At 45.8% G+C, this 24556-nt stretch overlaps 1 long non-coding RNA gene across 1 annotated transcript; it reads left to right on the forward strand.

The window, feature by feature from the left end:
• The first annotated feature begins 545 nt into the window (after positions 1-545).
• On the forward strand, positions 546-24556 carry LOC144772460 (uncharacterized). The gene is made up of 3 exons (XR_013599753.1): positions 546-810; positions 19944-20090; positions 24226-24556. It is a non-coding gene; the product is annotated as an uncharacterized LOC144772460 (long non-coding RNA).

Here is a 24556-nt window from a genome sequence, read left to right on the forward strand (position 1 = left end):
ACCTGCATACATTATACCTGATGCAGGTATAATGTGACGCAGGGCTTTACAACGTGACGCATCTCCCTAGATGTGTCACGTTGTAAATGGGCCTCAACTTTTACGCCACCACTGCGTCACAAAAGTGATGCAACGGCGGCGCAAAAGTGACAGTAAGGGCTTGTAAAAGTGCCTCTAAGTGATTTGCCCAAAATCACAGGATGCTTGAGCCTCCCACCAGACTCGAACCTGGCTCCCCAGCTTCAAGGTCGGCCGCCATAGCCGTTAAGCCACATCTTCTCCCATTGCTGAGATTCAAACCCTTACAGATGACAGGACGTGTCAGCGGCGAGTGTGGAGCTAATCCTGCTGAGTGCAGATTTCCACGCCTGCAGTAACCTACCTTTGGGAGTTGGCTCCTTCTGCGGTTCACATAATACCGCGTGTGTTCTGCATCTGAGTATTCCACGGTGTGAAAGGTATGTGAGGCAGGGACGGGTGCTCGGAGGATGGAATGTGACCTTTCCCCCAACACTCCCTCTGTCACTCCCAGCACCTCAGCGTCTGACTCATAATCCTCTGCGCCTTTACAGACAGCAGCAAAAGGAGTGGGAGGGGACGGACATTGGACAGTGCGCCCTTTAGGTAAATATTGCCCCAAACAGAAGCCAAACATTGCTTGCCATATAAGTGTAAGTCCGCGAGGATTCCTGTTCATCTTTGCCACTGTGAGTGAAGCTGCAGCTGCCATGGGGCCCGCGATGCTCTGGTTCTTGGCCTTTGCTCTCCTTTTACAGCATCACGAAGCAACAGCAGGCGACACTGCAAAGGGTAAGTGCTTCCATCTACCGGTACCTTATATGCTGATCAGATTTAGGCAGATCAATTCTCAGCTCTCTGAACCACCTGAAAGGTGCGATATAATTCAGAACAGAACGATGAGCATATCAATCAATAATTAAGGAAATAAAGAAATAAATGTATGGGAACATACAAAAATTAAAAAAAGTAAGCAAAGGAATGAACAAATAGATATTAGTACATTATTACATACATACATTTAAAAAGTAAGTAATGAAATGAACAAGTTAATACATGCATACATAAATAAAAAAGGTAACTAAAGGAGTGTGTATTAATGCATGCATACATACATACAAAACTCAAAAGGGAAGTGAGGGATGAATAATACATAAATGAATTAATGCATACATACTAAAATGAATGAATAAGTAAATGGATACTTATGTAAATAAATAGGAAAGTAAATAAATACATGAATAGATAAATACATAAAAACATTATTGTGAAAGAAGAGCCGTAATACGTTTATCATAAAGAGGTCAGGTATCTGCTGTTTCAGTGGTTCTGTGATCTTGGAAGTGGGCAAAAATGGGAGCTGCATGTCAGCTGGGGTTCAGGTTATAAGTGCACCCGAGGGATGTGTGCCTAATAACCTGAGTTACAGATGGGTGGTGAGGTGATCGGTCCTCTGATTCCCTAACGACGGTTTAAGCCATCAGGTAGTTTCCTCCAGGTCTGTGGTGGAAGAAAATAAATCAGTTGATTCTCCTGATTTAGAATTAGAGGATTTCCCATGGTCGCCCAACTCTAAATCAGAGTATTAGATTTCATGCAGAGGTATAGATGCTCCAGAGGGTTAGAGAAAAGGAACAAAAGTGGTGTGAGGAGCTACATTCCAGGAATGGTACAAAAGGGTCAGGGAGCAGGAATTGTAATCATGTGTCTACGGAGGGGTCAGTAGACAAGGAATAGTGAGTAGGTGCAGGGTGCCTCAGAAGAGTCAGACCTCAAGGGCCACAAGGTGAGCAAGGCAGGTGCAGCTTTCTCCGAGGCTTCAGGGAGCTACAGAAGAGTCAGATGTTTGTGTAGATGTAAGATCGGGTGGAACAAAGGAATAAGAGGTATATATGTCAAAGACTGGATGGAGGTGAGGCGCTACAGAAGCATCTGGATCACCATGCTGCGGCGCTGTTCTACAGAGGGGTGAGGAGTTAGGCGCTAATATGATATCATGATAAGTGTACAACAGAGGACACCAGGTCTGCGGCCGGTGGCCAAAAAAGCGTTGATACAGTATTATACAATGTTACCGGGCAACTTTCCACAGAAGATTCAATGCATAAGAAGTATAGAAACATTAGAAAGAAGAAGAATGAGAGTCATTAGGGAGTGGTTGCTCTTATGTTATGCTATGTTATGTGTTCTTATGTTATGTTATGTTCTTTTACTTTAAGATAGGTTATGTTAGGCTAAATTACATTATGTTACGATATGCATTGTGTTAAATTGCAACACATCTGAGTAATTCTGTGGGGCCAAAGGTCCAACGGGTCAATACAGTGGCTTGTGAGTTTGACTTCCATACAGGCTTCATTACTGGGCTTGGGATTACGGGTGGTCATAAAGTTTCTCACTCCTTCTTTTCATTGCACCCTCCTTGCGACATGCTGGATGCGTCATATTTACAGTATGACGCATCATGTCGCAAGGAGTTACAGATACGTCAGTATTTCTGACGTATCTGTAGGCGCAAAAATGACGCATTGCTTGAGTGTGTCACAAAAGTGACGCAACTCAGCAATGGGTCATTACACATGGGCCAGTCCATGTGAAATGTACCTGTGTCAGTCTCACGCCTGCTGTGAGGCAGGCGTAAGATATTGATGCATTTGCGTCCTAGAAGTGACGCAGTGAAATCTCATAGATTTCACGGCGTCACTTCTACGCAGCGTACTTGCATCAGAACGCCCCCCCTGCATACATTATACCTGGCGCAGGTATAATGTGGCGCAGGAGTTTACAAAGTGACGCATCTACCTAGATGCGTCACTTTGTAAATATGACCCAACATGGCACATTTTTTACCCTGCTGGTTCCTCACAAAAAGTGATGCACTTGCAGCGCAAAAGTGACACAAAGGATCATAAATAAACTCAACAGGGTATAGTGTAGTGTGATTAATGTGCACGTGCTACTACTAAACAACACATCACATCTATAGGACATCGCAGGTTTGCTCCCATTGGGCAAACACAGGGTCACTAAAAAAAGCATTGCAATTTAATGAGCTTGTAAGGGCTTAGATAAGCATGTTAAAAGACGAGGTGCATCCATGGGCATTTGTCTTTCTTTGGTTTAAACAGCATCAATGTCCTTGGCTTTTGACACCCTTGAAAATGTATGCTTCTACATTCGTGAGAGCAGAAGCAAGATTACACAGAATGAATAGTGGTCAAAGAAAAATTGTATGCTACCGCAGTATTCTACTCTTTCTCCTTATTAATTGAAGGCAGCGATTTGCTGTCCATGATCTAATGTTAGATGCAGAATGTGAAATCTTGGTGGAAAGAACAGCTTTGTCTCTGTGGCACACACTTTAAGGTGTCTTTTTCAAATGGGGGTTCTGGTTGTCAGAGTATGCACCCTGTACCAGCTGGAACAACCACCCTCATCAGGATAAGCTAGATACACATTTAAAGATAACCTTTGCTCACCCTCCGGTAGCTTGGCATAAGGCTGTCAGGCTTATATAAAGAGGCAATGTGTAAGTATTTGTTCAACACGCATACACACACAGTAACACAATGAAAACACCCCAAAAAGGGGTAGGGAAAAACTGATTACATTTTTATGAGTAAAATAAAATCAATATGTTACACAAAAGTGAAGGGGTTAAGGATTCAGACCCCCCTGGCCACAACTTGAACACACCAAAAGGAGTGGAGAGGGATAACATATCTGTCTCTGTGGTGGCACGTGCTCTGTGTCGAAATACTGCCCTCACTCACTTAATTGTGTGACATGCTTCATCATAGGGCTACTTCAGTACACCCCTGTGCAGACCAACGCCTGGGGTGGAGCAATAGGGTGGGGAAGACAAGACACAGCAAATAAAGATGTATAGAAACAGTTTAACTGGAATCACCGAAAGTGAGAGTGCAGTGTGAGTTAAAACTAGCTCGGAGGTGTCACCATGCGCACATTTAATTCCTGGACCCTTCGGCCAGGTTTAAAAACGTGAAGGATGGCGGTGACTGGAAGAGATTATGAACTCCTTACACTCCTCCTTAATGCCAATTTGTTGACATGTTTCAGCCGAAGTGATGTGCCCACAGTATAGGGTCACTGTGGCCTTCGTCAGGACCTTTCCGATCCCAAAACCAAAGTCACCTCGTTACCTAGAGTGCGGTTGTACATGAACCAATTGGAACACTCTCCCGTAATTCGAGTTTACCTTAGAACTCCGCCTATGCCGCGGAACGAAGATCTACTGGTGCCCAGCTGTCATACTTCAGTCATTTCCATCACAATGTCTCTGCTGGGAGTGGACCCTGAGCCTGCTCCACGTGCCAGGGAGAAGAGGTGGCATGGACACACAAGAGGCCTGCAATGGAGGCTGACGGAAGAGGAGGTAAGGCAGATACACCCGCATCTGCTGCAGGAACCGTGTTATACCCGATTATTTGCTCCATTCAGCCCGGGCGATTGTGCATGGAGGGGGTGTGGCAGGGCCTCAGGGGGTTTCTTCCAAGTGTCAGGTGTGAACAGACGGGTGCACCTTTTGCCCCGAAGGGGGCTGTCGGAGTAGGTGATAAACAGCACACACACATGCAAGAAAAGAAAGCACAGCCGGATGCACTCATGAAATTATGCCTAAAACCACTTTTAGGCATTCGCTTCTCAGAATCCAGCTTAGAAATGCATACAGAATACTATGATGCGTCCTCCCTTCTGGGACACTGCAGTGCAGGGGTGACAGTGTCTCTGCAAGAGATCCCCAGGCTTGCAGAATAGTCTGTGTGTGAGCTCAGTGGCCATTCCCCACACTGTTGACACAAAGGAAGGACTAGGCTGTGGCACTTTCCTGAAGCCAATGCTCAGCTAGGTCCACCGTGATTCACACACATATGGGCGGTACCGCATCAGTTTCAACATCTTATGTTTTTGCCAAAGCAGACCCGGACAGCAAAACTGTCCGACATGGTATCAGATGGACCACCAGAACTCCAAGGCTGGCAGCAAGTGAACAGCTGACTGATTGGTAGGTGTTCTTCTTCAACTTGAGGGAGACTGTGGTGGTGATTTGTGGGAACTGAAGCTGGGCTTCTGATTTTCGCTTTGCCAGCAACATGCATGCGATGATGCAACTCGTGTTTATTATATTTCAGCGGTTTGTTATATTTCAACGGCAGTGGAAAGAAAACCAGCAAAACAGAGACTGGACGTGTCTCGGAGGGTATGCGCTCTGCGCATATTTCTAAAAGCCTGCTCTAAGGATATTGGCCATCATTATCTCTACTAATGAGAATGCCAGAACCTGCCCTAGGCGACTGTCAGTGGCCAATCAATATTCCACTCTCACACCGAATTTGATGTAGCTTTTTGGCAACTCAGCAGAATTCTGCCGAAGCCTAGTCAGGGTGCCGTTGCAGGGTTGAAGGAAGTCTTTGATGGCATGAGGCTTCAGAAGAGGGAACAAGCCAGCAAGCTCTTGGAGTCACTCTGGGTTCAAGTGAGATTGATCCAGTCCTTGTCCTCAGCAGCGTAGAGATCAGTAGGCTGCAGGACAGCACAGCAAAGCAGAAAAGCAGTTCTTCTACAGCAGCAGTCAAGCAGAGTGGCAATCTGTGCAGCACAGATGTCTTTACTCCTGGCAGAGTTCTTCCCAGGTCCAACCGTGTACTGTCTTAGTAGGGTCAGAGCCCCAGTGCTTATACCCAGTTGTGCCTTTGCAGTGAGGATGATTTCAAAGAAGGATCTTTGAAGTGCATACCGGCTTGGCAAGTGGTTTTAAATGGCAGTAAACTGCACACACAGGCCTTGCAAACGCACACCTCAGTCAGGTTTGAAAGGCCACTGGTGTGGGTGGCACAATCTGTGCTTCAGCTCCACTAGTAGCATTTAGGTCACAGGTCCTGAGTATATGGTCTACCACTTTATAAGGGACTTACAAGTAAATTAAATGTGCGAGTTGTGTATACAGCAATGTTACCATGTTTAGGGGAGAACACATGCACTTTAGAACTGGTCAGAAGTGGTAAAGTGCACAGAGTCCTAAGACCAACAACAAGAATCAGCAAAAAGAAGAGGGGGAAGGCAAAAACTTTGGGGTGGCGACCCTTCAGAGAGAGCCATTTTCTAACAGTGTTTTTTATGTGCAGTGGAACAAAGTGGCAAATAGCAATGTACTTAGTGGCTGGCTCTACATAGATTGCCTTCTTGTGACGGTAAATCGTGAAATATCCATAGACCCTCACAGCCAATGTGTGCTCAACTGAGCCACTGGATGAATTGTGGATTAAAGATGTCCCTGGACCTCCATGGTAGAAGACATACTTTAGCAGAACATTTCTTGCGAGAGGATGATAAAGAAACTGTTAATTTCGAAAAGCACCGTTATTGCCTCACCTCATTAACAATTATTTTCCAGTAATTTAGGTATTATACTACAGATACAACACAGGTGTCACGTCACCCATAAAATTAATTCATACTTATGCTGCATGAAGTGGCTTAATGTGGAAAGCACCAGTAAACACCCTTTTTATCCCTGAGCTGTAAATTACTTCACTATGCATACAATTCTGATGTCATTTTGTCCCTTTGACAGCTTAACTCAGTCATCATTTCAACCAAGTTCCTGTATGGTTTTAGGAAAGGTGTGTGAGCAAGTGTTAGACCTGGCATCTTTTGGCGTGTTTCCCCTGTCTTTTTACTTTCTGACCTCCTGTTTTTGATGGTATGCTGGATTTTGTTTTTGCTGGTTTAGTGTCTCTGCACACTATTTCACTGTTTTTCAGTGCTAAAGTGCAAGTACTCGTACTGTAAATTGTGTTATGATTGGTTATCCATGAATGGCATATTTAATTTACTAGTAAGTCCCTAGTATTGTGCACTGGTGTGCCCGGGGCCTGTAAATCAAATGCTACTAGTGGTCTTACAGCACTGCTTTTGTCACCCATAAATGTAGCCTTTCAAAGATGTCTCAGACCTGCCACTGCAGCATCTGTGCATAGTTTTACCTGCCATGTCGTCCTGGCAAGTGCACCCACTTGCCAGGCCCCAACCTTCCCTTTACATACATGTAAGGCACCGCTAAGGTAGGCCAAAGTTACCCCCCATGGTCAGGATGCAGTGTATGTGAAAGGTAGTGATGTATTTTATATGTCCTGATAGTGAACAACTGTGCATTTCATGTTTCACTATTGCAAGGACTAGCTCTCCCATAAGCTAACATTGGAGCAGCCTTGGAGTTCAGGCTCTCTGAACTTAATAACACACATTTTAGTAAAGGTGGTTTTAAAATTGTGTGTTTGAAAATGCCACTTTTAGAAAGTGGACGCTTTCTTTTTAACCATCTTGTGTCCCTCTGTCTGTTTGTGTATTCACTGTCTGGTTTTGGAGTGGTGGGAGCTGAGTAATGGCATTCACTATGGACAGTCACAAGGGGGGTTGAGGTGTGCCTTGCCTTCCTGGGTGACTCATAGTCAGGCTGCATAGACCTTTCTGCATTTAGAGTGGTGGGAGGAGTTTTTACTAGCACCTGAATAGGCTATGTCTGCTCTGCACAGTGCTGTCTCCACCTCCTGTAGTGAAGCTTGACCAGGGAGGACAGGACTGTTGTTACTGAGCAATGGAGAATGTCTGCCAAAGACTTCAAAGAGAAAAGTACTATAAATGTGGTGTTCCCTGACCCCAGAAATGTACAACCTTTTTGGACTAAGGAACCTGACAAGAAAAAGAGCTGGAAGAGCTGCCAGAAGGAGTACTGCTCCTTTGCTGCTTGTTGCTTTATTGGGTTGGCCTGCAGTTGCTGCTTTTGTCTTGGGCAGTGAAAGGATTGGACTTCCTGCAACTTATTTTCCTGAGATTCTGGAAGGGCTTGAGGCAGAGATTTACCCTGTCCAAGAAGTCTCAGGAATAACTGCTACCAGCACTGGGAACTTTTTGTTTTGTGCTGCAACAAAAGAAAAATGCCCCAACGGATGCCGCTGCCGGCTCCATGACCTGTTAGCACTGTCATGAGCACTGCTCCACTTCACACTACAATCCTGGTCTCACCGATGCCGCCACCTGACGCCGCCACCAAGCCACTGCTTCCATTGGGATCTGGTGTACTGCTCGTAAGTTACTGGATGCACAGCTCCATCTGTCATGCCTCAGGCCCCCTCCCAGTGCGCTGTCCCTTTAATTGTGCACTATTTAGGTTTCCTTGACCCAGGGAGCGACGCTTCACGTTCTAGCGTCTAGCTCCGCTGGGTTCGTTTGTTGCCTGACTTCCTGTGCCTGACTTCCGTTTTCCTACGTCCTGGCGTTCTTCCGGATCGAGAGTGTCCTCGGCTCCGTTGGTTCGTTTGTGAGCCTTCGCAGCCCGTCCCTCTCGTTTGCCAAGTGCCTCACCACCGCGCTTGTGCATTTTGACACGTTCCGTGTCTTTTCCCGATTTTACTGCCTTTCCAGTGTTCTGGTGTCCCGCCCGGCGGCCGGGTTTATCTCCGCCATCCGGCGGGATTCCTCTCCCTACCATTTGCCGCAGTACTGCTCCGTTTGTCAGCCGGGCTTGTGCTCCGCTGACGAGCCGGGCATCCTCTCTCTGCTGTTGGCCTCATTTCCGCTCCGCTTGTCAGCCGGGTTTGTCTCCGCTGACAGGCCGGGCAAACCTTCACCCTTCCTTTTTTCTCCTACACCGGGTTGCTCCGCTGCCAGCCGGGTTCTTCTCCGCTGGCGGCCGGGTTGTTACCGGTGCTCTTACCTTAGTCAGTTAGGGCCTTTCTTTACCCCTGCCCATCCCTTCTGACACCATTTCCTTGGGGTTATTCAGCTCTGGTGATATATTTCACCTATTTGGACTTGATATCTTGCGTGGACCAGTGAGGATTGGGCTACAGCTACATGTTCCAGAAACACGGTAACAGCGCATTATTGCGCTGCACATTGTAATTGGTATCAGTAAGACTGTATTGAAGTGTTTGATTCCCTGTTTTGTTTATTGTAGATGTTGTTCCCACTATCAAGGATATTGGCAACAGAATTCTTGTATTCAAACAAACCTTTGGGGTGTGCTTCGTGGCAGTTAAGACAGAAGATCAGAGTGAGCAGGATATATTGTTAGTCACTCATAACACAAGTATACATTGAGTCATTAGACTTATGAGGGTTTTGTCTTCTTCACTGCAGCTCCAGTTATATCCATTTCCAGAGGTTCTCCCATATCCATTCAGGGACATTAACATACAACCAGCTAGGTATGAAAGGTTATGTTGTGTAATTGGGAATGTGATTGTCCTCTTCAGATTTAAGAATATAACTCTTTGCATTACAGTCTCTCTTGATTGCCAAGCCCACAAGAAGGTTGAGACGACCAGTCTGAAGACCCTCAACACCCAATTGTTACCCCCAACCTTTCCTTGTTTTGTCTCCCTGTTTTCCCCTGGCTTGCCTCCTGTGCTCTAGTGCTTGATAGAGTCGGAAGGCTGCAGGGGAAGGCTGTGGATTATACTTCGGATTCCTGACGCTCCTGCAGAATCGTCGTGTATCCTTTACAGAACGTGAAGCCCAAGAGGTTAGTTCTGCCTGAGCGTCATGGATCTCGAAGCGGTCACGCTGGCGGATGTGGCAGGTATGTTGGGTAATCTGCAGGTTGAGACTCAGACATTGATGGCCAGAATGGACACCCTGCAGAGACAACATGCTTCTGGTGCTACAGGAGGAGGGACATCGGTTGTGCAGGTGACCACTCCACATTCGATACCTCTGGCACCCCCTGAGCGTTTTGCAGGAGAAACAGCGCGATGCGCGGCTTTCCTTAGTCAATGCCAACTACACTTCTCTTGCAAGGCTCAATGTTTTCCCTCAGATCAGGCTAAGGTAGCTTTTGTAATATCTTACCTCAGTGGTTCTGCGGCTGATTGGGCTATTCCCTTAGTAGACAGAGATGACCCCCTGCTACATAATTATGCAGCATTTCGACGAGAATTTCGTAAACTCTTCGATCGACACATGTATACACATTCTGCCGATACAGAATTGTTAGAATTGAGACAGGGTACTCAGGATCTGGTGGCCTATATTACCAAATTCCGCCGGTTGGTGATTGAGTCCGACTGGCCGGAGGAAAAACGAAGTACCATGTTCTACAGGGGGTTGCGCGAGGAACTGAAAGACGCCTTGTCCCAGATAGTCGATCTTCCTACCTCCTGTACCGCTCTCATAGATTTGGTAGTGAAGATAGACCATCGATTGCATGAACGAAAGAAAGAGAAAGGGAAGCATGAGTATCGGTATGTTGCTCTGAAGGAGAAAAAGAGTGCCCCAGAAAAAGCCACGGAAGACAGTGAACCCATGCAGATAGGCATAGTCCGAGGCCCTCTGACTTCCGAGGAAAGACAGAGAAGAAGAACTCTTCGATTATGTTTGTATTGTGGGAAAGCGGGTCATTTCCTAAGAGAATGCCCAGTTAAACCCGCTCAGTCCAAGGTGTCGGGAAACTAGTCAGCCTGAGTTCTTGTGAGACGAGGAACTCAGGTAGGTCTGGACTAACAGTCTCTTCTTCCGATTATACATACGCTCCTACTAACCATTTGTACATATCAGCATATCTCACACAAGGCACTCTTGGTTTACACGTTTTGATAATGGTGGTCTCTGGGGCTTCTGGAAACTACATGGACAGAGAATGGGCTAGGGAGAACATGATAACCGACACTGAAAAGGAGATTGCCAGTAATGTCACTACCATCGATGGCAGTCCCCTTCTTTCTGGTCCAGTTACACATCACACCAACCCGATGCACATGGTTATAGCACCTGATCATCATGAAGACTTAACGTTTGACTTAATTAGTTCTCCACAGTTCCGGGTGCTTCTGGGTATCCCATGGTTAAGAACGCAAAATCCTGACATCAATTGGGAAACATCCACTATATCCTTTCCTCCGGTGGTTCCGGGGCCTGTGGTAGGGGTTACTAAGAGAGAGGCACACACAGCCACGGAATGTACGGAGGCCTGTCCTGTTCTACCACCCTGCTACCACGAATTGCAAGCAGTCTTTGATGTACAGGAAGCAGAGGTTCTTCCGCCACACCGAGTCTACGACTGCCGTAATGATCTTGAGGCAGGAGCCAGAATACCCTGTAGCAGAGTGTATGCCCTCACTGAAAAGGAAAACGTATATTTACGTGAATATCTCGACTCTATGCTTGAGAAGGGATTCATCAGACCATCGCGATCCCCAGCCTCTTTTTCATTGTTTTTTATTCCTAAACGGGAGGGGGGCCTGCGATGTTGTATCGATTACAGGAAGCTCAATGAAGTGACTATCAAGAACCGTTATCCTCTTCCTCTCATAGCCTCCCTCCTTGACAGAATTCGCAATGCCCAGTACTTCACCAAGTTGGACTTGCGGGGCGCTTATCATCTGGTACGAGTCAAGGAGGGAGACGAGTGGAAGACGGCGTTCTGCACCAAGTATGGTCTCTTCGAGTACCTTGTAATGCCCTTTGGGCTCTGTAATGCCCCGGCGGCATTTCAATTCTTCATAAATGAGGTATTGAAAGACATTCTTGATGATTATGTAATTGCCTACATTGATGATCTGCTGATATTTTCCTCTACTTTGGAGATACACCAACAGCATGTACGTAACGTGTTGGAACGTTTACTAAACAATCGATTGTATTGTAAGTTGGAAAAATGTACTTTTCACACGCAAGAGGTCCCTTTCTTGGGATACATCGTTTCCCCTAGAGGCCTGCGCATGGATCCCTCCAAGGTGGAGGCTGTTTTGGCATGGCCGGCTCTGCGTACAATCAAGGAAGTCCAGAGTTTTATAGGGCTGGCCAATTTCTATAGGAGATTCATTCGCAATTTCTCAGACTTGGTATCGCCCATCACATCATTGTTGAAAAAGGGGGTTCCTTTCATCTGGTCCGGTGAGGCAGAGCGTTCATTCCAGTTGCTAAAGAATGCTTTCACCAGTGCCCCGGTGCTACATCATCCCGACCCCGCTCTGCCCTTTGTGGTGGAGGTAGACGCCTCGCAAGTGGCAGTGGGAGGTGTTCTATCTCAGGCGGATGCCGTGTCCGGTGAGTGTCATCCAGTGGCCTATTATTCTCACAAACTCTCCCCTGCTGAATACAATTATGCGGTAGGGGATAAGGAACTTCTAGCTATCAAGAAGGCATTCGAAGAGTGGCGGCAGTATCTCCTAGGTGCTAGACATCCCGCGGTGGTATACACCGATCATCGCAACCTCCAATATCTCAAGTCGGCAAAGGCACTTTCCATGAGGCAACTGCGTTGGTCTCAGTTCTTTAGTGAGTTCGACTTCACTGTCCAGTACAGACCAGGCAGACGTAATGGGAAGGCAGATGCACTTTCACGGTTGGGATTCGATACTCCTATAGATCCCATTGAGCCTACACTGATTATCCCTAGAATGAATATTGTAGGAGGAACTAGGTCAGAGGATGAATTCCTGGCACAGGTCAAGTGTAGTCAAGCGTCAGCAGACATGCAGGCTATAGTGGGTTCACAAGACACGTCCAAGAAGGGAGACCTTGTGTGTGTACAAGGTGGAGTGGTTATACCGACAAAGAACCTCCAGGAACAAGTCATGCAGTGGTATCATACACATCCCATAGCGGGTCATCCAGGGATTAAGAAAACCATTAGCACTGTGCGTGACCGTTACTGGTGGCCTACCATGTTGGCAGACATAGAACACTTTGTTAAGACATGCTATGTGTGTGCACAAACTAAGGTTTCTCGCCTCAACCCTGTAGGCCTTCTCATGCCATTACCTTCCCCTCCCGGTCCCTGGCATACGGTGTCCCTTGATTTTATAGTGGAACTACCGCTCACTAAGGCAAAGAACAATACGTTGCTGGTGGTGGTGGATATGTTCACCAAAATGGCTCATTTTGTACCGTTACAACGTTTACCCACAGCAATTGAATTAGCCTCCATATACATGCAACACATAGTGCGACTTCATGGTTTCCCTTCTGCTTTGGTCTCCGACAGAGGAGCCCAATTTGTGTCAAGGTTCTGGAAGAGTTTGTGTTCTTTGCTCCAGATAGACGTCCGTCTGTCCTCAAGTCACCATCCACAGTCAGATGGACAGACGGAGAGAGTCAATCAGTGTTTTGAGCAATACATAAGGAATCAGGTGTTGCAGTCTCCAGTGGACTGGGATGAGTTGGTTTGGGTAGCAGAAATCTCATATAACAACAGCACACACTCCTCTATCAAAGTCTCTCCATTCTTTTGCTTGTATGGTTATCACCCTAAGTTGCTGCCCACAGGTTGTTCCACAGATTGTCCAACCCCTGCTGCTGCAGATAGAGTAGAGATGTTACTTGAGATACAGAGGAAGGCATTAGAGAGTCTTGAGATGGCCAAGGTGAGATACACAGAAGGGGCAAATCTACACAGAAGATTAGAACCCATATACACACCAGGAGATGAGGTTTGGCTCTCCACCAAATACATTGCTCTTGGGGGTCCACGCAAGTTCAATCCCAAATACATAGGTCCCTATAAGGTGGAAAAAATAATCAATCCTGTTGCCATAAGATTGCAGCTTCCGCCTTCATTCAGGATTCATTCGGTATTCCATGTTTCCCTAATAAAACCGGTTGAGCCAGGGACTAAACTGCCAGCAAAACCTACTCCGTTAACTCTGCAGGACTCGGAGGAATACGAGGTCGAGACTATCCTGGATTCCCGTAGAGTGAGGGGTACGGTCCAGTATTTGGTTCATTGGAAGGGATACGGTGTGGAAGAGCGTACATGGGAACCCTTTTCCAATGTCCATGCTCCTAGGCTGTTAAGGGCGTTCCATAAAAGATACCCTGACAAGCCAAAACCAGGTGGGGGTTGTTGTGGGGGGAGTGTACTGTCATGCCTCAAGCCCCCTCCCAGTGCGCTGTCCCTTTAATTGTGCACTATTTAGGTTTCCTTGACCCAGGGAGCGACGCTTCACGTTCTAGCGTCTAGCTCCGTTGGGTTCGTTTGTTGCCTGACTTCCTGTGCCTGACTTCCGTTTTCCTACGTCCTGGCGTTCTTCCGGATCGAGAGTGTCCTCGGCTCCGTTGGTTCATTTGTGAGCCTTCGCAGCCCGTCCCTCTCGTTTGCCAAGTGCCTCACCACCGCGCTTGTGCATTTTGACACGTTCCGTGTCTTTTCCCGATTTTACTGCCTTTCCAGTGTTCTGGTGTCCCGCCCGGCGGCCGGGTTTATCTCCGCCATCCGGCGGGATTCCTCTCCCTACCATTTGCCGCAGTACTGCTCCGTTTGTCAGCCGGGCTTGTGCTCCGCTGACGAGCCGGGCATCCTCTCTCTGCTGTTGGCCTCATTTCCGCTCCGCTTGTCAGCTGGGTTTGTCTCCGCTGACAGGCCGGGCAAACCTTCACCCTTCCTTTTTTCTCCTACACCGGGTTGCTCCGCTGCCAGCCGGGTTCTTCTCCGCTGGCGGCCGGGTTGTTACCGGTGCTCTTACCTTAGTCAGTTAGGGCCTTTCTTTACCCCTGCCCATCCCTTCTGACACCATTTCCTTGGGGTTATTCAGCTCTGGTGATATATTTCACCTATTTGGACTTGATATCTTGCGTGGACCAGTGAGGACTGGGCTACAGCTACATGTTCCAGAAACACGGTAACAGCGCATTATTGCGCTGCACATTGTAATTGGTATCAGTAAGACTGTATTGAAGTGTTTGATTCCCTGTTTTGTTTATTGTAGATGTTGTTCCCACTATCAAGGATATTGGCAACAGAATTCTTGTATTCAAACAAACCTTTGGGGTGTGCTTCGTGGCAGTTAAGACAGAAGATCAGAGTGAGCAGGATATATTGTTAGTCACTCATAACACAAGTATACATTGAGTCATTAGACTTATGAGGGTTTTGTCTTCTTCACTGCAGCTCCAGTTATATCCATTTCCAGAGGTTCTCCCATATCCATTCAGGGACATTAACATACAACCAGCTAGGTATGAAAGGTTATGTTGTGTAATTGGGAATGTGATTGTCCTCTTCAGATTTAAGAATATAACGCTTTGCATTACAGTCTCTCTTGATTGCCAAGCCCACAAGAAGGTTGAGACGACCAGTCTGACGACCCTCAACACCCAATTGTTACCCCCAACCTTTCCTTGTTTTGTCTCCCTGTTTTCCCCTGGCTTGCCTCCTGTGCTCTAGTGCTTGATAGAGTCGGAAGGCTGCAGGGGAAGGCTGTGGATTATACTTCGGATTCCTGACGCTCCTGCAGAATCGTCGTGTATCCTTTACACCATCCCACACACAGCCTTGGCCCACTGATGCTGGAGCCATCAACTCCATATTGTTTACTGATGACAGCACTCCTTGCACCGTGACCTGTTAGCACTGCACTGAGCACTGCCCCCCTTCGCACTGCAGCCCTGGTCTCACTGACGCTGCTGGATGCCATCACCAAGCCACTACCTGCACTTTCACCTGAGTGCACCGCACGCCGTATGGCTCCAGTTCGCACAGCAGCCCCAACACTTGCCAGCGCTCCTGACTTCAACCTCACGGAGTCAGATCTGCAACACGTGTGACTTCACGGGCCCGATGACTCCTGCACCAAACTCCGGGACCGATACTTGCCGATGCCATCGGCGCCGTCTCTTCAGAGCGCATTGCAAGTTCAACAACACCCTGCATTTCCAAGGTATTGTTTGCAGGCCTTCCCGACAATATAGCTGACCCACAACGCAGCGGTCAGCCTGAACTGCTGGATTTGTTTATTCACAACTCTGCACTAGCCCCTGATGGAGCTATTGACTTTAAGGAACTGTATTTTAAGTCTAGTTTTGCATTATTCATATTTTGATAACTGTATGTTGGATTTTTATTCATTTGGTCTTGTTTTACAGGGAATAATATTGCCTAGTTTTCTAAAACTGGTGTTGTGTCCTTTTGCAGGGTTTTTACTGAATTACTGTGTGTTATGTTCAAAGGCTTTACACATTGCCTCTGAGATAAGCCTGACTCCTCGGCCAAGCTACCAAGGGAGTGAGCAGGGGTCATTTTAGAAGCATAACCCCCTTATCCTGACTAGAAGGAAGGGTCCCTACTTGGACAGAGTATAAACCTGCCAACCAGAGACCCCCATTTCAATCAGTCAGAAACTGCAGCATATTTATTTCTTGTTTGTAGGTGTAAAATAGAATAGGTCAAGCCTCAGCAGGTGTCAGATCGCTTCATAAAAGCTGAGGGAAGGTGCATTGGCAAGTCAACTTAGAATAAAGAAGGAAAAACAGAATATTAAAAGTTAAAAAACGCTGACATAGAAAGACATATTTGAAATGTGGTGATGATATTTAAAAAGGAGATGGGAAGTATGAATAAAAGGATTCACATATCAGAAATAGTTTGCACTAGAAACAAATAGGATGAACAATTTGCACCATTTTGCAGTAAGGGAGGTGTGTCTTTAAGCGAATGAGGTTGGAGATCATTTGGAGGTGGTCACACCAAGGTTCACTCATCTGAATTCCCAGGGCTTCTGCGGAAGTGTAGATTTTCCAGCACTTACCCTTAACGTTAATCCTTAGAATGTCTGATACCAGTGACGAGCCTTAGAGGGAAGAACAGCTGGAGAAAGAAGGAGAGTGAGAGCGATGATTCTGGTGTATCTGGAGCACTTGTGTAAAAGATGGCAGGTGGGTGTTAACTCTTCTGAGAAGGACTCCTTAGGTTCTAGTGGCAAAGCACACTTCTGCAGTCTGGAGTGGTGGTGCAAAAAAAGCACAGTCATTGCATACAGCCATACAGGAATGATTTACAATCAGCCTGAGGTTGGAGTCCATAATGAAACATACAAACAAGAATTACTATCTGAAATTCGACTCCATGTGAAAGGCCCTTGAGCACTAACCACTGCACTGAATCCTGAGTGTGTATCCTTTAGCCTCTGCACAGATAGTTTTAAAATCTTTACCTGTCCATAACACTGTGTTACTTCACTCGTAGTCCTTTTCTTTTGCAAAGGCTTTCTTAGTCAAACTCAAATTGCTAGGTTGTCATTGAAGAAAAAGAGGATACCCCAACTATCAGCACCCGGTTGATACTCTAACCTGAGGTCTGTGTAAAGGGCCAGTATAGCTGTAGCATTAAAACATGAAAAGATAGTCATAGACAAGGCAATGGGGGCAAGCTGGAGTAGGCTGATCAACCAGGTTCAAGGGTTCAAGATTGTTGGAAGCTGTCTTGAAGTGGCAGATTTCCAAGAGGGGTTGCTGTCCCCCAAGTTTTAGGCAAAGATATCCAAGTTATTCTTGTCACTAGCAGGGGAGCTCGGATCCAATGACGCACTGATGGGAGACTCTGCTCCCTCTCAGTTTGGATCTAGTACGCCAAGCAGGGGACTGAGTTTGAAAGCAGTATTTATAACCTATCATGCAATTGTTAATCTTAGTGTTTCCTGTGAATTTGAATACTGTTTCTGGCAGTAGCCTGGGGCAGGAAACAGAAGGTTGAATAAACAAACGCATTAGGCACTGTAGCCTTCCTGAAGATTCCTGAGTTTTTACTGTTAAGTACAAGCCTGTCTTTGGCAGGAGACTGGGGCAGGAAATGGAAGGCTTTAATTTGATGGCAGGGCAGTTGAACAAATAGGCAACAAGCAAGCATGGTAGGCAACTGCGAGGTCTGCAGGAAACAGAGACTTTTACCTATTCAGTGTTATGTTTGTTCAAACTAAAACTCTGAACATTTGCACTTAGTTAAACAGATCTTAAAACAGTGCACTCAAACTATAGAACACAGCATGCCTAAATAAAGTGGACAGCAGAGTACATGACACCTGCCCAACTAGAAAACAGTGAAAAGTGCATGTCCGAGTACATGGCACCTGCACCTGCCCAACTAGACAACAGTGAAAACAATGGGGACCAAACAGCACATGGAGACAGGGGCATGACAGAGGCTTTGCATTATCAGGCATACAGTCAGGCTCTACGTTGTTTAGGAGGCATAGGGAGTTTGAACTTTGCCTAATGACCTACTAGGACTCAGTTGGTGCAGGTCATGCTATGGAGCTGTACATAAGGAGAATGGGTAAAGAATGACTGTGCATGTTAACATGTTGATGAACCCTGAGGTCAACGGATGAGGGAAGTGTCTTTTTTGTGCAAGATGACATGCTCCTTAAAGACATGTGCGTTTGTCTCATTTGTGAACTGCACAAATTAAGAGACAAACCAGAACTGTGGAGTGGGATTATTAAACATCTAGAGTGCATAGATTAAAGCAAGTCACCTTATCAACCTCTAATTTTTGTGTTTCTTGATTTCAAGTCTGATGATGTGGATCCTTGTTTACGATGGCCTGATGTGTTGGTTAGAATCGGGCAAATTACAATGCATTTTTTACATCAAAAAATCCATGTAATTTCAACACAAGCCATTACAACACATAATCCATTACAACGCAAACTACTATTCTAACTCTGTCGGAGCGTTACTTTGGGGAATGCGTTGTAATGGCATGCACTGTAATGGTATTTGGTGTAATGACATGTGTTGTAATGGATTTTGTGTTATAAATATTGCGTTATAATGGCATGCGTTGTAACATTTGCATTGTAAACGATGTCTCCCCTTGGTTAATTTGCCTAGTGTATTACTGCCTTCCCCTACATGCATCAGGCCATGAAAATATGTAGAGTAGGAGGAGCAAGTAGTGCAGGCCCAACAGGGTTGGAGCTATGCAGTTATACATTTTTGATCCTTTGATGATGCACATAGAAGCACTCTGTGTGGAAGAGTCTGAGAGGAGTAAGGTATGCTGGCAAGTAACAGGTTGTTGACATGCAAATAAGATAGAATGAAAACTTGAATTGCTGCTCTGAAGTCCTTGTCTGGAAAGTATAGCTTTTTCTACATAGAACGGTGGTCTAGTATTTGGCTCTCTACGTTTTCTTGGTGAAATAGGTTTTGAAGGACAAGTCCCTATTTACAATAAATCTGAGCTATTTTGCACTTGCAGAGTTGAGTGAGAAACCTTTAGACTTCATGACTGATGCCCATTTCTAGATTTAGACTTGCTTGTAATTGTTAGTGATGAGATGAGAAAGAATTCATCTTCGTTGAGGTCACTTTCAGGCTGGCCCTCAACACCCAGACATGGATGTAAGTGAGGCAACACTTGAGATGAAGAACGTCCTTGACTGTGGAGACTTTCAGGTACAGTTTGTATCAATGGTGTAGCAGTAACTCAAGATGGCATGCTTGGTGAGGAGGACTTTGAAAGACTGAATGTACTCACTGAAGATTATAGGGGAGAGAACAGATACTTGAGGCCATTCACTTGTTACCTATAGCATTTGTGATTTGGGATGCTCATTTGGATGAGGTGTTATCATGTGGGACAGCAAGGAGACAACTTTCGCAGAAGCCAAAAGGCGTGTGATGGTTGTGGCTGTTCCACTCCAAGGCTGACCTGGTCTGTATGTTTCGCGTGAAATCTGATGCCATTTGTTGTCTGGAGGTGCATGTTGCAGCATCTCTATGTGATTGTCACCATATTTGTGCCTGTGATCTTCCCATGTGTGTTAACCAGCAACTTAAATAGAGCTTTATGGCAGCGGCGTAATGACATTTGAGGGGGCCCCCCTGCATAGTACCCAGTTAAGAGCCAGCGGCCTTCATCATGCACAGTGTCAGAGGAGGCCCTCTGGAGCTCAGGCCAGCCCCGCACTGCCAGGGCTACTGTTACGCCATTGCTTTATGGTTGATGATATTGGGCTGGTGGTGCATTATCTTGTATTTGAGAGAACTGAAAATGTGCACATATGTCTGGTGGATTGTAGGGGCTGCTTGAAATCAGCCACAGCTGAAGGAAGGGGTGCTATTCCTCACCCCCTGCAGTGCAAAATGTATATAGGCAATGAACATTTTTCTTGTCTTTTCAGGTAATAACCAATGTCTAGTACCAGCAAATAAGAGGACAGATTGTGGCTATGGTGGCGTCACAGCCGCAGTGTGCAGAAGCAAAGGATGCTGCTTTGACTCAAGCATTCCTGAGACGATATGGTGTTTTCATCCTCTCCCAAGTGACGGTAATGAAAAGAAAATATAATTGTTTGTCTGAAAATAAATGGGTCATTCGACTCCCAAGTGGTGCGTCGGCCAGCATAAACCGTGAACCTGGAAACTACCTCTTCATCTCCTCCAGAAGCAGGGCCGGCCTTAGGCATGTGCAAGCTGTGCACCTGCACAGATTCACCATACCCCAGGGGCCGCCACGCCACTATATATCCTTAATATAATAATCCTCTTAGGATGGATACGTATTTGCGTGGAGGCCCCAATGGCAGGGATTTGGCAGCCTCTGACTCTGTTCCACTTCCAAACACCCTGACCCCCTTCCTGAGCTGCGGGGGGCTCCGCCTCGCCCGGACCATCTCTTCCGGGGCCCCCTACCTACGCTCCCTGCCCAGGGGGGCCATGAGCCTAGAGCCGCAACTGTCAGAAGCTATGAAACCCTCTGTCCCCTCGTTGTGGTACTGGACACCCCTAAAAGAATCATTAGCAAGATGTCAATTGAGACAACATAGGCTGCCTGATTTCCTAACAATGAATTGAATAAGATGAAGTGGTATTTGGAATTAATATAAAGTCCAGAATAAAGGAATGGGTTGTTCTTGTGTTACAAGCTCACACCGTCCAAAAATATACACCATATAAAGTATTAGATGTCACATCCACATTTGATACCAGTTCAGTCAAATATGTTATTTAGGTCACCCCTGTTTGTGCCTTGAAATGTACACATTTCCTCTATCCGGCGTTGGCTGGTGCTTGATGTAAAAGATCCTTTTGACACAACATGATGACAATATGCCAAAGGAATTAAAAGGTATATTTCTTTGATTGATAAGGAACTGTGGCTTCACAAATGTGATGGATATCCCGCCCCCCACCCCCATATTACAAGCCCCCTAGGATATTACAGATGGGATATGTATCACATTGGTGACGGAATAAATTGTCCGTCAAAGTCTAAATCCAAACTTACATACCTAAAATCGAATATCTTTACTTTTCAACTTTCCTACACACACCGCAAGGCAGTCACAGACAAAGAAGGCGATATAAACAACAACAACATTATACTGCAACTTGGCATTACATAGAGCGCTCGTACAAGTGAAGTCATAATAGCACATAGTCACCCACCCCATGCACTCATATTTAGCAGCCAATCACACTCCTGGATTATTTACTCCATGGAACCCAACATTTTGGGGTCAAGCTGTGGCAGTGGAAAGGGCGTGGAGGGTCACGAAGGGTAGAGTCATGAAAAGCAAAGACACTCGACTTAAACATTTCGAGGCTTATTTACAAGGCCCTTGCGCCACCCAAACGTTACTTGTCCCATGTTATAAATGACACAAAAGTGGCGCAAGCGGTTTGTAAAAAAGCCCCTTCATTTTTTAAAACTCACCTGCAAAGAAATTAGCGACAAGAACAAATGCCTCTTATCTTATGTGGATGTCGCTTACTTCAGAGAACGTTGCGTGCCCAGCAATTTTCAGGGACAGGAAATATGTTAGTTAAGGCACTTCTGTTTTGCCTCAAAGTAGCATAGAGGGTTAAGGTGCCTGCTGCAGAGCACATTGTGTGACATGCAGATCACAGATTTCTCTTTCCTGTCGACACGCAAGTAGTTTACTGCTTTTGATACAGAGCTCGTTTTGTTTCTTGCAGCTCATAAGTTGCAAGTCTTCTAATGACCTCTTTCATGCAGCGACTTAACAAAGTCAAAAACCTGCCTCCCAAACATATAGTTTCTTTTAAGTGCTCGTGATGTGATAAAAAACTCTGTGCCTTTGTTTCCCTCCATCGCATTGACATCTAGGTGTTATTCATCACACACAAATTCACACCTCCACCTACCTTCCCACAGTCACATATTCGCCTAAATGCATGCACTCATCCGCACACTTCGCGACCAATGGATTCACCCACCCACCTATGCATCTATATCCATACACTAATCCATCCACCCACATTGTGATGTTCACCCACTTATTTGTAAATAGTACAGAATGATATGTGAACGAAATGAGACATTTTTAGTCACCGAGAGTTATAACATATTACTTCCAAGGTAGGACTGGCCTATAGGTCAATCAGGTGATGTCCAATTGGCTGGTCTGATAGATTAGTGTGTGGACAAGTTTTTTAACAATTTCTGAGCCTGTTTTATGGACAGGTGGGCCGTTTTTCTCTGTTGATTTCCCTGATTTTACCACAAATATTGCCTTCAGTACACACAAATTCATATAGTCTCATATACCTTGCAAAATACCTATATACCCTGTCTTTAAAAGTTCAAAACTGTCCCGATTTGCAAATGTGGATCACTTTTTTACCTATCCAATTCGCTAATAGGGGGCCACTTTTATATTAGTGCCCTATTGCCTAGGCCGATTTTTTGTCCAAGTTCAGACCCTGGATACTAATTATTGATTAGAACAGAAGGATGTCTTTCCTCATGGGTATTCACCTTCAGTCCTTTCAGTGTGCACTTGCACTCCGCAATTTTGGAAGGCAGAATACAGACACTTCTCAGCAAGGTTGCAATACTTTTAAGTGGACCGGCACCTGCTGCAAAGCTAGGGGCAGATTTACTGGCCCCCTGTGCCACCAGTACATCACTTTTTGTGACATAATGGTGGCGTATTTTACTGCTCCATATTTACGAGGACAGGAAAAGCCATCCTGCGTGGCTTTTCCTGTCCTTGTAAATATGGCCCCTTTACACACAGCACTTTGCGTGAAAGGGTCGTTCCATGGGTGTTGCTGTGGGTGTTCCCACGCAACACCCATGGAACAAGACACATTTCCAGATTTACGAGGAATCCTTGACTCCCTTTCTATAAGTGGGCAGGCAGTCAAGGTTTAACTAAAGGGATGTATGTGTATGTGGTCAGCATAGCTAAAGCACAGCATATTTATCCAAAAAAAGTTGGAAACAAAGCCATGGTGACGTGTGGGGTGTCATGTATATGTATATGGAATATGTTTACAGTATGCATTCAGCATAAACAGTTAAACACATAAAGCAGTATGTGACGTTAATCCAGTGAGATGTTCAGGATCAATACAGAAGTGTTGTATGATTAGTGATGTGATCACACTCTTTCAGCAGTGTTTAAGGTTCGCCATCATAGAGGTTCATGAACATCTGAAATATAGGAAACACAATGACAGCCCAGATGTGGTATTGTCGGCCTTAGGAGGTAGGGGAGAGTGTCTGACATTTCGTACGTGCGAGGGTGGACACAGGGGAGGCAGGTTGACCGCAGTTGTCAAGGGACAAAATTGTCACATACCCAAGAGTACTTGGGGCTTACAACAGACAAGGGTCTGACTGGTTGGCAGGGGGGCTAGTCAATTTGCTAGATGATGGACCAAATCACATAACGGGTCAAAATGGGAGAGCAATTCAATTTGACCGAAATAGCAAACATTGGTGCAGGAAGAGTGTGAATGCCAAGCAGACCTGAACGTCTTAACAGTTGATCTCTTATGGACCATAACTTCATCCCAGTTTAGGTGTTTGAAGGGGTGCAGCTGTTTACAGACCCTGGCATTCATCTAAGCCACTTCAGTAGCCTACCTGTAATCTCATGGTGATAGGTAGGGAAGGCTTGCAGACTTTATTCAACCTTACAGGTATCTATTCTATAAAGTGAGCTGATACCCTGGGGCCAAGTTGCACTATGTAAAACTCTAACAATAAATAAGTACAATCTATGGGCTAGCTTAGGAGTTCGCCACATTGGAAAATGTCAACACTAACAGTACAGATCTGGAAAGCGGCTGTAGTGCCCTCACCCTGAGCCTCTGGCTTACTTTTCATGGGATATGGACAGCAGGCAGTGCCCATGGTCACTACTGGATACCTCAAAACTATACATGGAGACCAATCAGGGACTATACCTCTCAGGTTCCACCAAAAGGGTGTCCCTGAGGAGCACCGATCTGCCGTTTGGTGGGTCCCTGGGGGTTAGAGGCCCCTTAAACTAACACCAGATTAAAGAACATAGAGGATACTTTATAAAGGATGGCACAGCTGAACGCTGCACCAATAACCTTCATCCTTACACCACCCCTCACTTGTTTTCTTTCAGGGTTTACATAACTAAAAAAAACTCAATTGTATCATGTTGTTTTCTCTTTCAGAATGTTGGTGAGAAGGCTCAGCAGAAGAAATTATTGAAAAGCATTGCCACACAGATAACGGAAGTGACTGGAAAGATGAGGGAGTTCCAAAAATCTATCTAGGATCTATGCTTCCTCCGACAAACTCGTCAGTGGAGTTCTTTATGCTTTACAGAAAGACACAGAGGTCGATTTGAATGGAAGATTTGTGAAGCCCCCCCTTGGAGAACTCTCCCCGGAAGTTCAAAACATTCTTGTTTAACTCATCCGAATTCAACACCACTATTGATTTACACTTTTTGTTGTCATTTCCTGCTAGATATCCATCCCTAATAAAATAAGCAAAAAAGTG

Source organism: Lissotriton helveticus, chromosome 8 (genome assembly GCF_964261635.1).
Source record: "Lissotriton helveticus chromosome 8, aLisHel1.1, whole genome shotgun sequence".
Classification (NCBI taxonomy): Eukaryota; Metazoa; Chordata; class Amphibia; order Caudata; family Salamandridae; genus Lissotriton; species Lissotriton helveticus.